Genomic DNA, 16,277 nt, shown 5'->3' with positions numbered 1-16,277 from the left:
TATTTTTCAGACCATTCTCTGGAAACCCTAGGGACGGTTATGGGGAAAGTAACAGTAGATGAGCGGTTTCTGAAATGCCAAGACCAGCAAATTCTGGCACCAACAACCATGCCATCGCTTAAGTCACTTTTGTTGCTAGCATGTGATTGGCTAATTAGAAATTTGCCAATTGAGTGTATCTCAGTAATATTTCAACAAATCTTCATGCAAGCCCTTTGTCTAGGGTGATCGTGGCTCAAGAGTTGGCAGTTCGTCTTGTAATTGGAAGGTTGCCGGTTCGAGCCCCGGCTCCGACAGTCTCGGTCGTTGTGTCCTTGGGCAAGACACCTCACCTATTGCCTACTGGTGGTGGTCAGAGGGCCCGGTGGCGCCAGTGTCCGGCAGCCTCGCCTCTGTCAGTGCGCCCCAGGGCAGCTGTGGCTACAATGTAGGTTGCCATCACCAGTGTGTGAATGCGTGTGTGAATGGGTGGATGACTGAATGTAGTGTAAAGCGCTTTGGGGACTAAGGGGACTAAGCGCCATAGGGACTAAGTAAAGCGCTATACAAATACAGGCCATTTACGCACTAACTTTTTAACTAGTATCACTGTCAGTTCAAAACATCCAGTACTTTGGGATATTACAAATGGCAAGCATTAAACTTAAAGTACTGCCTTGTGCATGTATGTGTAAGCAAAGCCTCAAATAGCTGCTATCATGGCTGCAGACCATCATGGCAACACATGAGGTATTTAAAGCAAGTTTTTCATTTGTCCATCCTCACACGTCAGAAGGAACAGATACGTACAACTTCTGCTGTAATCAATACAGCTGTCCGCGCAGACTGTGCACAGGCTCGTGCTTCACTTTCTTTGGTGGCTCAAACTCAATAATGTGACCAAAAGCATCCTGCATAGACAGTGACAGGGAACTAGAATTTCCTCCTCCATCCTCTAGGACAGCGGTCCCCAACCCCCGGGCCTCGGACCGGTACCGGTCCGTGAGTCGTTTGGTACCGGGCCGTGAGAGTTGAGGCTCAGGTGTGAAATGTATGGTTTTCAGGGTTTTTATCGGTTTTCAGCGTTATTTTGTTATTGTTTTTATCGTTTACTCGGTTTTCCTGGGTCTTTTCACGTGTGTTATGAATAAATTTCCTTTTTTTCGGTACCGGTACTAGCTTTATTTTGTTGTATTTATCCGCGACACCTTAAAGGCCGGTCCGTGAAAATATTGTCGGGCATAAACCGGTCCGTGGCGCAAAAAAGGTTGGGGACTGCTGCTCTAGGAGTTGAGTTGGACTCCTTGTGTTTGTGCAGTCTGTACCCTTTCCAGGGTTTTATGGTGGTGAGAAGGTCATGTGAAGGCAACATCTAAAAGCTGCTTCAATATTATGGTTTAACTCTGCTAAAATGGTGCTGCTAACTTTCAGCTCTTGGAGATAGACGTATATTCTGGGTTTAGGATATCTAAGAAACTAGCCTTCAGCATTTCAACAAAAAAAGGAATAAGTTGTGGATCAGCTATTCAATACATTTTTTAAACACAGGCTGCTGTATAGTGCAACCCACTGATACAGTGAGAGCTCCATCACAAAGGTAGAAACCACCAATAAACCTGAAGTGAAAAAGAAAACAAACCGCAGCACACAGCAGTACTCAACATCTCAGCCGGAAACTCCATGCGCTCACGACCTCACTCGGTAATACACACCTCCACCCCTTCACATCTAACTGACTGTTAGGCTCAGAGCCACTTAAGAGCAGTCATGAGTCACTCTCTGATGCTGATATCACCATCACCATTCCCATCAGCCCTCTCCCCTGTGGTCCCCCCCTCCCGCTGAACGCTCCGTGGGGATCCGCCGAATGGAAGGAAACTTGCTACTCATGTCAAATACAGAAGACTGTTGTCTCCGTAAAGTGAATTAGTTTTCTGGTATTGCTCTCAGGGGAGCAAAGCTTCCCTAAGTGAAGCGTAACATAAGAGAGAAGCAAAAGACAAAGACCCCCTGCCAGCAGTAGCATGGTTTAAATGAAGAACGTTAACGATGCTAGAAACGACAGTTTGTAAAGGCTTCTAAAGGAATATTGTTTCCATTTCACGATTACGATTTAGGTGCTTTATTAGTAACTTTATTTTTTGTTATTAGGATTTTTTCCTTTCCCTTTTTCCTCCACTGACACGTACCAATCCACTGGTTGAATGTACTTTGGCAACCATAAGAAAAGCAGCTTCAGTATTTTATAGACTCAGGCGACTTGATCAATATATCAGCTTTTGACAATTGATGTCTATTGCACGCTGAATAGATGTCAGACAATATAAGCTGACGCAGATAAATACAACTAAATAAACGATACGACCAAGACAAAAGCTGCGATAGTTTGTAAATATAATAAAAAAAACGCGAATTCACTGTGTAATTGTGTAACTTTATTAGCAGCGTCCTCCTGAAATGAGCCAGTAACATTAAAATTAACATCCTCCTCTCTGCTCCTTAATGCTCTCTGGTCTCTATGGTAACGCTTAAATGTTTCTTTCAAAATAAGATACGAAACTACAACACGGGAAAAGACCCAGTGAAACCGAGTTATTGATAAAAACCCTGAAAACCATAAATTTCAACTCTTGTGGCCCGATACCAAACAACTGACGGACCGGTACCGGGCCGTGGCCTGGGGGTTGGGGACCGCTGACCTTCATGACAAGAAAACTGTGGTGGGTGCAGTGGCACTACATCGGGGAAAGCAGGGTAACCAAGAAGAGCAGTGCTTGCCTAATCAAATATAAAAATACACATCACTTAAAACACACCAAAGGGAAAGCAATCTCTCCCAAAAATGACATCACATCCACGCAAGCTGTGCTTTGCTGCTCTTTTGGCAGCTTGTACAACTCTCATTATTGATAACCTTGTGCATTTGCCATTGCCATCACAGCTATTTTCAAAATGGACAAGCTCGAGGAAAGACTGTGCGATCAAATTCGGCCGTAGAAGCAATTATAAGACACATATGTGGAAGTACAGGCATTCCCAGATGGGACAGGGCTCATGGAGGGAGATGTGTAAATGAGTTACAAACTGCTTTGTTTACATCCTTAGGATTACAACCAAAAATAACAAAATGGGCTTGTACAAATGAACATATCAGAATCAAAATCAGACAATCACACCCACGTAATTCAATTGCCCAGCATTGCAGTGTAGACAAAGTAGGTAGGGTTATAAAATGCTTTCTAGGAATACCTTACACAATAGCTCAGTCTAAAAATAGCTGCCTGACAGATAGACCATACCTGAAGCCTTTGATCTCACATATACCTTGTAGCATTACGCACATACAAACTAGTTTACTTTATGCATATCAATACCTCAAGCAGCTTCCCTCGACAGTGTCTGTTTCTAAGTACAATGCTCATGCTAGCTATAAAGAAGCAGTTAAATCCTTAAGGGACTCCGTCTCAGTAAAACAGTGTTAAACTCGGGAAGAAAATAAGGAAACTCTGAGGACGGCAGCAGAAGAGAGGAAGTGCGCTTGCGTTATGAAGAGGGAATAAATGGAGCAAAAGACAAAAACCTTTACACACACTTAATGCTGCTACACCAAATGTGCACGCACATATATGCACACAAACCTGAGAGGCCAAACAAAAGAGCCACAGAAATCAAATAGATTTCCTTTATCATCTTGCTGGCTCCAGCCACCAGAACATTAACACAATATTTATTGATGCTGCCACTGCTCCTGCTGCTGCCGCTGCATTATGGGAGCAGGGATGAGTGAGCGAAAAACAGAAAGATAGGAGAGAGAATGAAAGGGAATTAAAAAAAAAAAAAAAAGCGGGAACAAGGCTGAGGTCCAAATCATTTTCTAACTAAGCCTCCCGCTCCATCTCCTAAAATCTGCTGACAAACAATAAAGAAGGTGAATCGGAGCCAGGGAGCCTCGGGCTCTGCCAAAAACCCGGGAGGAGATAGAGCAAAAGGGGACGACAGGTGGGAGGAGGGAAGGTGGGAGGGAGGGAGAAACACAGAGAGATGGAAGGCTGATCCAGAGCTCCCGTCTCCACATCGGGAGTTCATTAGCCTTTGGAAGGAAGGACGACAAGGACAGAGATTGAGGATGAGCACTCTGCCCTTCACCCTCTAGTAACCCCGACTACCTGCACCTCCCATCCTTTACCCTACATCTTGTCTTTCATCTTCTATTACTACCTTTCACCTCCCTCTGTCGCTGTCTTCGACTACCTCCTCAACAACTCATCGCCTTTGTTCTGCCTCTCTTTTAAGTTTATCCTAATTTCTGGCAGTTCAAAACACACATGTAGCATCTCGACACATGTACATTAAATACAAATAAGCGCAGTAAAGGCTTATTTTCCTCTCGAATCACCGTGCGTTCCTACAGCAAAGGAAGGCCGGACATACTGTTTCTATCTGTTGTTTACTCCCCTCGCTCAGCACAAAAACATACACATACCTACTCCTGAAACTCTTCCCATCAGGAGCTCAGGCGGCATCTGTCAGCCTGTCCATCAATGTGCTTACAACTAGACTTTTATTTTTAGTTTCTTCCCCTGGAAATAAGAGTAGGAGGTAGAGAGAGAGAAGAGAATAACCCAGCAAACCAGGAAGAAAGGGGAAAATGTGTCTGAGCATAATAACACATTTTAAATGTTTCTGCTTTTTAACTTTGTGCACGAGTCACCTGAGACTCTACAACTGTGGGCTTCACCTCTATTTTCAGAAATGACCCTACATCTTGTGTGCTTAAAACTAACTTAAATATTTCACAGATTTTCACAGATATACTATATTACTTAAACACATGTACATATAATATGCATCTCTTAGTACGGCTGATGTAGTTAAAAGGGTCCTATTATCCCCATTTTCACTTGCCTCGAGTTAGTTTGCATAATTTACAGATCAAAATAATCCTCATTAAATTAGGCCTTGGTGCAGCATGTAACCCTCCCTTTAAGCTAATTGGCTGCCCCATCTAAACAAAAAGTCTGAACATTAAATTGATGAGGCTTCTCATAGTCAAAGTTTTGTGCCTGAAGATATCTTACGGATATCTGCTGCCTGTGTAAATTCAGGGCCACTCGAATAGGTTTTGCCAAATACCCTTGCTCTTATTTTGACAGTTCAGTCGCTGCATACAGCAGTGGCCCCTCAGACAAACTCTAATTCTACCTTCTTGGACCACAGCTGGTCATGATATACTCCTCTGGAGATCCACTGTGAGCAGGAGGGTCACCCTAACCAGAGCCTGCAGCAGGCTGACAGCTAGTGCTGCTACTCTGTAGTCCTCTGAGGCTACAGAGTAGAACAAGGACTACCTCCACCAGCTGCAGTCCAAGATGATAGCACTGAAGTCTGTCTGTAGGATGAGGAACTTATTGCAACAGATTCTTTTTGTTCTCTGCTATTTATTCTGAAAAAGCATATATGGGATTACATATTACTTCAGTTAATAAAGGGTGGGTGAGCTTTCTTTCGTGTGCATACACAAGCGTGCATGCCCTGCTTTGCTACTGCAGCAGTTCTGTGGGCAACACAAGCATAATCCCTCATTATTTGAAACTTTGGGCTGGTTTACAGTATCAGAAAAAAAGGATAAAGCAATATGTGCTAATTCCTGTGCAATACCACTATAAAAATAATTCTAGTGAATAGGGCTGGGCCATATCATACCGTTCACGGTAATACCGGTATAATGTTGGGCAACGACAAGAAAATGAAATATCACGATAGAATAAGGGTAAAACGCGCATGCGCAGTGCCTTTGTTTACATACGCACATGGCGGCGACGCAGAATGACAAGGGCGAAAGCGGATCGTTGAATGAAACGGATGAACCAGGTTTGTAAAAATGCTCCAACTTCAGTGGTGTGGAACTGGTTTGGCTTTCGTCCGTCAGACACACAACAAAGCACTATTTTTGGTAGAGCATGCTAGCGGGCCGTCGTTATTACCGTGTTTTTTGGAAAATACGGCACACTTAAAATCAATCCTTTGATTTTTCTGAAAGTCGACAGATTATAATCCCGTGTGTATGTATGAATTCTGGTTGTGTTTACTGACCTCGAAACGATTTTATGTCGTACACGGCGCTCGAAAATCTGTCAAATGTTTTAGTACGACTTTGCTAAGCTACGAACCCGCAGCGCTTGATGGATTGTCGGAGCATTACGGCTATCGTAGGCAGGCGCCTCGCGGAGTGATACGTACTGTGCTTCAACATAATATTACCGTATTGTGTGTGTATAACCTCTTTTTAAGTTTTGTGGATATTATACATGGTTATGCTGAGGATATGTCGGCCAGTTTCCACTGGAAATGCCTTTTGGTTAAACTGTCAGCAAGGAATTTGCATTTGCACTGTTACGTTTTTATACAACTTTAATGTAAAAAACAGCTGCTTGTTTAAGTGAAAATACATTGATGGGGTTTTTTTTCACTAATAAAGTTGTGGAGTTGTAAAGTATTTTGTCTAGTGTCAATTATATCGTCAGTTATATCGTTATCGCAAATTTTCAAATCTATATCGTGATAAATATTTTTGGTCTTATCGCCCTGCTCTAATAGTGAACTAGCTTTACTCAATTACAACATGAGACGGCCAATATAAAGTCGACAGAAGTCATTCAAACCATGTTTTGACAGACAACACGAAAGGCCAATGACAACGAGAGCAGCACAGTGCTGAACCATTGATGTGATGGGTATAGAGTTAGAGCCATAACAGGTTAGACTAATGCATCCAGCAGCCACTGCAGCTGTACACAGTATACAAGTATGTCAGGAGTGCGAGCGACACTCCAACATCAGATCTGTGATCCGGTCACACATCTAGTCCATATATAATCCTGACTGCCCACTTCGTTGAGACAGTCCTGCCATAAGAGGACCAGAGCTGAATGAATAGCTCATTTTTGCTTATTTTCTCCTTTGTTTACATGTGAATTTTTCTTGAATTTACCCACTTTGCTTATTTTAAACTAATCAAATAATTTATTTTTCCATTTTGTTTGTGTTCTCCCGTAAGACTTGAAGCTTTCGACCGGTCAGACCTACATCTGTGGTTTCACACAAAATTTCCAAACAAGCAAAGACCCCACGTTCAGTCTGTCACAAATCCTTTTGGAGCTGCATCGGAAAGGACATCCAGGGTAAAAAAAAAAAACAAAAAACAAAAAACAATAGCAGGTTCTATATATACCTAAGTTTTTTTTATTTAAAATATAATTTTATAATGCTCTACATTTAAGTTTGACAGAAATAGTCATTACACTGATATGAAAAAATTATAATACCAAGTTTTTTTTCCCGACACAGTTTTTGTTCAAAAAGGCTTTCCTGTAAAATGTAACAAAAAAAACAACAACAACAAAAAAAAAGCATCATTAATTTTTCTGAAAAAACATCTGGTGCACCGCAGCATCCACTGCTCTCATTCAGTCAACCAGGGACAGGTTTTGCAGACCAAACAGTTAGGAAGCACATTCCAATTACTCCTGCAAAAGTCTTCTCTTGAAATATGTTCCACATTTTCCTCCTCGCCAGTGTTCTGTGCAGGTGTGCAGACTTTGCAATTATCCCTTAATAACAAGGCTGACTCACAGTGACACGAGAAAAAAATATATAAAAATGAAAACACCCCCTCTCCCCTTGAAGTCTGACGTCATCTCCTGCTCACAGAACAGCAGGTTAGCATGTGCACGCATGCACACGCACAAGAAGCCGCTAATGAGGTTCTAGGCCACAGCGGGGTCATCTGCTTCGAGCAAACACTGACAGAACACATCAGGGTAATGCATAAAAACATGCCTGCAGCATTTAAGCCAACACATGGTTTGTTTCGTGCTGCAAAACCTCTAAGACACGACAAAAATCTGTGCAGGACAAACTAATTAACACAATCTGAACTAAGCTAAACTGTAAGTGAACTAATGGCAACTCCACATATGAATTTATTCTGAATAAAACATTAAAGTTTTTGTTGTTAAAAGTATTTTCTACTTTCCTGATTTTTTTAGCATATTTGTCTTAAATTTGTCATCATCAGACACATTTTAATATTCCAGTTAAATACAAAATACAGCTTTTAAATGCTGATTTCATTTATTAAGAGTTATCCAAACCTGAGTTATCCAAAATTAATTATGCCACTCCTCATATTAAATCATGAAAAAAACTGATTAACCATATTTTTTTGGAAAGCTGAGTTCAACTTTACAAGCAGCTGCCAGTCTTAGTGCCAGACCTGTTGAGCATTTCTAAGACTTTATTACTTCAATAAACCACAGCGACAGTCAACAGTGGTATTACCTTCCCAGTAATGGTCCACCTACCAAATGAGCTCATCAACGACTCATCCAGGTTGTCATAAAAAAACCCAAACAACATCTAAAGGACTGCTGGTCTTATTTGCCTCAGTTAAGGTCAGGTCATATCAACAGTCAAACATGGTGGCGGTAGTGAGATGATGTGGGGCTGCTTTGCTGTTTCAGGACCTGGACACTTTGCTGTAACTGATGATCACACCAGCAAGTTCACCTCTGAATATCTCAAAAAACAAAAGAAACAAAATGAATGTTTTGGAGTGGCCCAGTCAAAGTCCGGACTTAAATCTAATTGAGATGCTTCGGCACGACCCTAGACAGGCTGTTCATGCCGAAATAGCCTCGAATAAATCTGGAAAGAAGAGTGTGCCAAAATTCCTCCGCAGTGATGTAAAAGACTATCATTGGTGAGTATCTCAAACGCATGATTGCAATTTATGCTGCCAAGGGTGGCGGTGGCACAACCAGTTATTAGGTTTAGGGGGCAATTTTTACACAGGGTAGGTTTTGAATGATCTTTTTTATCCCTTAATAAATTAAATCACCATTGAAAAACTGCATTTTGCATTTACTCTGATCTTTGTCTAATGATAAACGTTTGAATGTGACAAGTATGCAAAAACGAAGAAATCAGGAAGGGGGCAAATATATAAATAGTGCTGTGAAAAAGCATGTAGGAAACACAAAGTAACAATAATAATGAAAAAAATTAAGAATGTTTAATCGTCTCAAACTACAAGAAATTTCAGCTGAACAGTTACAGTATTGTGACACAGATACACAAATCCTCCTCAGCTAGTAGCCCACATGCTGCTGGGTTAGTTAGTTGGTTACTAAGCAGATCAGAGCAGAGAGCTATGAACATGACAGCTAGCCAACACGCCTGAAGGCGGCCATACACACACACACGCTCAGCTGGTTCCCATCCTTCCTATACGACAAATCTCCAAATCTAACTCTTAAAAAACAAAACAACAACAACAACAACAACAAAAACTATACACGCTTTCGCAGCCTTCATCAGCGATGTGCGTAAAAACATCCATTTGTGTGTGTGTGTGACGGATTGAGGGTACGGTTTAAGTGACGTCAGCCGTCCATTCATGAACAGCATCTCTCCTCCTCCTCCTCATCATCACCTACGTAGCCAGCTAATGCGATACAACACACCACGTGGGGGACCTTACCCCCTTTTCCAGCCAATCAGAGCTGAGCGCTTAACGCAGCAGACACTAATACTCACAGACACACACGCAACACTACACCCACGCCTAGACACACGTGTGAGTACGGGCACATGTGAGGCTTAAAAGGTCTGCAAATGACATGGTGTGAAGGGAGTGGCGGTACGATGGATGGATCGATGGATGGATGATGGAGAAGTTGGTGGAGAAAAGCACAAAAGAGTGGATGGAGTACAGAAAGAGAGGGAGAGTTGAATGAGATGGAGCAATGGAAGATGAAGAAGCAACTGAAATACAGACGACTGGCTGGAGGGCTGTCATCAAAAATGTGGAAGCAAAATAACAACAGCACTCATCCCCATTCGCTGATTTTGTAAACAACCACTGTCTCTAGGCGAGCGAAGAGAGACCCGAGGGAGGGAAGGTGGGGAGCGGGAGAGAAATGAGCATGAGTGAGAACAAGATAGCACTGCATCACAAAAAGATATGAAAAAAAAATTAAGAAGGGGCTAGAGGGATAGAGAGAGAGCTGTTATACCCCCACACACCGTGACTCATCTCCGGTTTCATACCCAGCGGGAGGAGGACGGTTGTGTGTCTGTGTTTGTGTTTGTGTGAGGAAGACAATCTGAGGTGAAGGTATGTATTTGTGCGCATCTGTGTAATCGCTACCTGCATCCATACTTGAGGATCAGAGTAGGCATGAAGCACGTGGAGTTGTTGGCATATGTGCACAGGTCTTGCTTGCAAGTGGCGATCGTGATGATGATGATAATGATGCACATGTGTATGCGTGTGTGAGGAAGGGTAGGTGGGAGGGAAGGCTGTCACTACTGGGAACATCTAACAAATCTCCAGACAATTCAATTGATTCAACGCTAGAGCCACTTCAGCCTTTCTGAACTAAAAAAAAAAAAATTGATAAATTGCTCCATCCATTAATAATTAGCACTAATAGGCAGATATACTTGTGTTCTTTGGAGGTGCTCCAGGCAAATGTTGAAGAGTAGGTGGCCACAAAAAAAAAAAAAAATCACACAGGAGGCAAATGCCCCAGTTATAACACATTAATCCTGCAGACATCTGACTTGCAGCATCACCATCTGCATCCACGTGTCATGTCCTGGTGGTGTTGTTGTTTCCCCCCCTCCAGGTATGAATGCATCTGCCACACTCAGAGAGAGCTCTGACTTAGAGGTAAACAACAGCCCCCTTTTCTGACGCCAGCTAGATCAGCACAGCACGAAGCAGGAGGAAGGGGGATGGGGTGAAGGGGGCAGAGAGAAGTTGCTCTAATTCCTTGATGTGTGTATGCTTGCGTGCCCAGCCTTCCTAAAAGCAGTACAGCTTCCGCTGGTCCCTTTTGCCCGAACCCCCCTCCCTCCATTTACCGAGCAGTGAAGAAACCTGCAAATCCCCAGGGCCTGCAAATTGTTTGGTGCCACCAACACCCCAACCCCACCCCACCCCAGACCTCCTCCTCTCTTCACAACTTCACCTCATGCGCCTCTCCATGTGTGCGACCCTCAACACCCCCGCAAGTTTTCTTTTTTTCATTGTTTATATTTAAAATATCCCACACGACTCACCCCACTGCCGCGAACAATTACGCCCCGAAAAAATATAAATGCATAATAACAACAATAACCACACTCTTGGATACGCTCCAACTAACCAGCTCGCACTCTTTTGATTCCCACGGGGGGAGCTGGCTCGTTTACGTCACATTTTTCAAGCACAACAACATGGCCCGAGTTTCCCCGGTTAATTTCATGTCCCTGCAGTGAGTGCACCGGCTCTGCTTTCAAAGGCGCTGTTTGTCTTTTCTTCACTGCAACACGTAAAGCGCATATCCCCACGCCTCACCCACAACATCGCCACCTCTCCTGGACCCGTTTGCCCCGCTCACTGGCGGAGCGCCACAGCCGCGACTGTAACTCACAAGTCCGCTGCGAGAAAGTCCGTACACAGCTGCTAGCCTAGCTCTGATATAGCACTAGCAGCAGCAGCAAAGTGGACTTCGGATGTTTATTTTCTTCTACTTTTATTTATTTATTTTTTTACTAAATCAGCGTTATTTCTTATTTTACCTTGATCGCTGTCTGCTTCGGGTACAGAGACGTCCTCAGTCCTGGACGGCGGGCGATTCCCAGAGATTAGGAGATCATTGGGAGCCAGGCACATGTAGTTCAACAGCGGAGGCGGTTTAGGACTAATTCAGCGTGCCCACTCGGTGCCCTGGCAGGCTGTTAGCAGTGCAGCTAAAAAAGCTGGCTCCTGGTCCACGCTAGGTGACAGGACTGTCCCTTCCCCTCCCCTCACCTCACCTCACCTCACCTCACCTCTCGGTGTGTTGACAGCGCGTCAGCTCTGCAAAGACCTACGACCGAGTCCAAATCCGAAATAAAAATCCCCCCCCAGCCAAAAAAAGTGGCAGCCAGGATGAGATACAGCCTCCACAAGTCAATAACAAACGGAGCGGGTGCAGCGGCCGGTCCTGCTACCGTTCACGGCGTAACGGGCTGCGAGGTGCGCACAACATAGCGCTCACAGGAAAGCGTGTCGCATTTTGCAAAAAGCAACCCCAAACGTGGTGTCAAAATCCGACTGTTTTCCTCTCCGGTGCCAGCCGCACGGGAGGAGGAGCAGGAGGAGAAGCGAGGATTTAAAAAGAAAACGAAATAAAGAAAAAGAAAAAAGGGTCTGCTTTATTTCCAAGCGATGAGTCAGTAAATATTGCAAGCCAGTTTCGCAACGTCCCCTTCCTTCAAAAATAAAACACAGCGCTCTCTCCTCCTCGTCTTCTTCACTTGCTCCGGTGCCTTGCCTCGCTTCCACTCCTCTGCCCGGTGCTGTGTACGTGCACACCGCTCTGCACAAATGCACAGGCGGGTCTTCTCTTGCTAGCCCTCTCCCTCCCACCCCCCGGGAAAGAAAAAAATAAAAAAGACAACACAGAATGAGAGAAAAATCAGCTCTTATCATCAGCTTGAAAACTCTTTTGGCGCCATATTTATGGCGTACTTTCAATTCACTGTTACCGCAAACTGCACTTCCTACTCTGACAAACGCTAGATTACTGCGCCTCGGAGAGGAGATCGTGGGGATTGAACCTTCCTTCACCTGCCAGTTCTGTCACAGTGATACAGCATTACTGTATGGAAGAAAGTTATGTAATGCAATCACATACACGCGCGCGCGCACACACACACACACACACACACACACAAAACACATCTCAGCTATTTTAAATTATGAATATTATCCTTAAGAATTAATAGATCACTCATCCATCAATGCACATTTGGCTATATGAGCTCAGAGAGATGAATAGTTTTTTGAGCTGTGTCTAAGTTATTATCATATCCCTAAAAAAAAAGTAGCTTCTTCATTCATAGGAAGAAAAATAAAACTGTTAAAAAAATATCTGACAAAGTGCTGCCGACTGAAACCTTCTCTGTATATGAAAAGATAACCAAACATCAACAACAACAATGGCTGACATGTGACTGCAATAACTGGGGTTAGAAGAGAGTTTAGAGCCTGAATAAAGTGCGCTTGATCAATAGTTCTCTGGATGGTTTTCCTTGGACACTGGCTGCTTTTTTACTCATTTCCAGTCCAGTCCTTGTTCCTTACGATTTTCAGAAGCTACTTAACACTGACATATGAATCATTAAAATCATAAAAAGGCTCCTAACTAATGGGATGAACCAGTGTTGTGTCTACACAGAACAGAGAACTCAGCAAAGAACCAATTTTACATTTTATCTTTAGGCACTTTTTTACTAACTGTGACAAAGCATATATTTTTTCCCATTTCTTTTATCTAATACTTGTAAAATTCCAACGCTAATGTGGTTATAAAGGCATAAAATAGCATTTAGGCAGCAACAAGATGATTCTTAAAGAGGTTTTAGCTGAAAACATATCCAAGCACGGTGTGCAGTGTCAATTAATGGCAGGCCTGAAAACTACCTATAGCAGTTCCTTTTATTTTATTTTATTTTATTTTATTTTATTTTATTTTATTCAGAGATCTGACACAGTGGTACACTGGTAGATCCTGCATTTTTAGCTGATCACTGAAGCCTCCTCAGAGATGATGTCAGTTAAAAAGGTGGCAGTCAAGAAGTCTTTCTTAAGGAAAGGAAACAGAGAGAAAACACTAAAGTATCTCCACACAAGCCCTGGTCTGAAAATCAGTGGCAACAGGTCTGATGGAGTGGTGAATCCAGATGGGAAACTTTTGATTTGAATCATTAGTGAGTGATTACTGTAAAACACAATGAAGGCTCTGTGATGGTTTTAGAGCTGGATGTCAGGTAGTGGTGCTGGGGATCTTGTCAAAATTGATGTAATTATGAAATCTGAAATGTACCATCAGACTTTGATCCAAGTTCTAAACCCTCTGCTAACGGTTTCATTTGTCAATATGACAATGATCCCAAACCCACGGTCAATGCAGTAAAAGCATTCATGGATACAAAAGCATAAATTGAACACTATCGGTCATGGATTGGCCTCCCCACAGCCCAGACCTCAACATTGTTAAAACAGTTTGGGATTAGCCAACAGCTAACGTCCAAAGAAGAGGTAATACCGAATTCTTGCCATCACCATTAACTGCTTTCAAAGTTACTGACATCTGGCGTTTTACTTCAAAGTGAGAAACTCTTTAACTCTAAGTGATAATATCTCTCCACAAGTGATTGATTTGCACACAGTGATCCATAGGAAATAGCTGGCAAGTAAATTACTTTCCTTCACATTTTCTCTAAAATCTATATTTAAAGGGGAAGAGGGTGTTTGATCAATATGCAGTCTACTCCCATCTACTGTCTCTAAATCACTGTCCTCCTCAGCTGTTATCAAGCAGGATTATTTATTTATTTTTGCCCCTCTCTTACAGTCTTTTTCGAAGTCATTTGAGGTGCTCACAAGCGAATCTGTCTTCATTTCCCAGTGAAAGAAAAGGTCTCCTTTTCATTCAGTATGTGTAGCTTTTAACTCTGCACCTCTGCAGTGACAGTGCATCATCTCCACTGCTGTAACTCATCTTGGCTCCGAATCTAAAATGTCTGGTCAATACACACAGACGCAGAGCCAGGAGGCATGCTGAAATTAAGGTCATTCGGATGAACAAATGGGACAATTTGACTTTTATGAAACATGCAGACCTACAACCGGCAGTACACACTCACACAAACACACACAAAAACATGCACAGTGCTCATCCTAGCTATATCAGGTGTCACTCAGACAGCGGGGAGAGAGAAAGGGGCAGAGGAATAGAGGGTGTGATGCTGTTTTGCACAAAGTGAAATGAGGCAGTGAAGGACACAGAGGAGGGATCTCTCTGGCACACATTCAAATGCAACAGCAGCATCCCAGGTTTTTTTTTTCCTTCCTCCCCTCTCTCACTCTCCTGCACATAATACAGGCAGGTAGCGTCTCCCGAGGAAACAGCTTGTGACCCCCCTCCACGGTCGCTTTAATGTGCACTAATGCAATTTCCTGGCCGATGAGATGCACACGTTTTTTATTTAGGAAGCAGATCTAGGTCAAATGGTAGTTGTAGTTTTTTTATTTAATCTGCCGGCTGCACTTTTTGGATGGGGTTTTTAGTTTTTAAGAGGTAGCTATTAGGAATCATCAGGCTAACACAATTTTGATTACATCAAATTACAAAATGTATTCCTTTTTTTAAACTATTACAAATGATGTTGAAACTTTTGCCCATCAAGCAACACCATCGTAGCGGCATCTGATCGGGCTCAAATGCAGTCCGTAGCACACAACAATGACCTCAAACATACAGCCAGAGTCAATTAAGATTTATCTTCAGCTACAAAAAGAACAAGGCGTCCTACACCAGATGGTATGGCCCCCACAGACCGAGATGGAATCAGTGTGGGATTACAAAAGTGACAGAAGCACTTGAGACAGCTTAAATTGATAATTTAAGTGCTTATTTTGCTTAAGTAAGAGCAGCAATAGCAGAATAAAAAGCTGAAAAAGGAAATGTTATCGCTGTCAAATGCAAGCAGGTGGATAAAAAGGTAGATTACATTTGGAAATGTAGTTGACTCCAAGTATCTCATACTATATTATATAACATTTAAGTACAGCGAAGGTACCACAAAACCTCAACTACGCACATTATATACATTCACTAGCCACTATATTACATCTTGCTAATACTGCATTCGACTCACTTTTGCCTTCAGAGCTGCTAAAATTCTATGTGGCACAGATTCAACAACAAGTTGGAAGAATTTCTCAGTTATTTTGGACCACACTGACATGACAGCATCACACAGCTGCTGCAGATTTGTCAGCTATACATCCATGATATGAATCTCCCATTCTACCAAATCTCAAAAGTGCTATATTGGATTCAGATCATGTGACTCTGGAGGCCATTTGAGTACAAATCAGTGCTCACTGTCATATTGAAGAAACCAGTTTGAGATTATTTGAACTTTGTTGGTACCTTATCATGCTGAAGCAACAATCAGAAGATGTGTACACTGTCGCCAGGTCAACAACAATATTCGGGTAAGCTGTGGGGTTTCAATGATGCCAAAATGTACCAAGAAAATATTTCCCACACCCTTACACCAGAAGATTTTTCTTTCATTTTGTTTACAATAAATTCTGACTCTGCTATCTGAATGTTGCAGCAGAAATCGAGACTCATCAGACCAAGAAGTCCTGTATTGGTGAACCTGTGAAAACTGTAGCTTCAGTTTCCTGT

General features: G+C 42.7%; 1 protein-coding gene across 3 annotated transcripts in view; it reads right to left on the bottom strand.

Annotated features, from left to right (window-relative positions):
* Window positions 1-12,518, bottom strand: part of jade2 (jade family PHD finger 2) — a 233,019-nt gene extending 220,501 nt beyond the window's left edge. For all 3 annotated transcript variants that reach the window (XM_080866369.1, XM_080866370.1, XM_080866371.1), the window contains exon 1: window positions 11,608-12,518. The gene's annotated coding sequence lies outside the window, so the exon portion shown is untranslated. The remainder of the gene's footprint in view (window positions 1-11,607) is intronic.
* Between the last annotated feature and the right edge of the window lie 3,759 nt (window positions 12,519-16,277).

This window comes from Rhamphochromis sp. 'chilingali', assembly GCF_963969265.1.
Source record: "Rhamphochromis sp. 'chilingali' genome assembly, chromosome: 19".
Classification (NCBI taxonomy): Eukaryota; Metazoa; Chordata; class Actinopteri; order Cichliformes; family Cichlidae; genus Rhamphochromis; species Rhamphochromis sp. 'chilingali'.
This window is presented reverse-complemented; position numbering and strand designations above follow the sequence as displayed.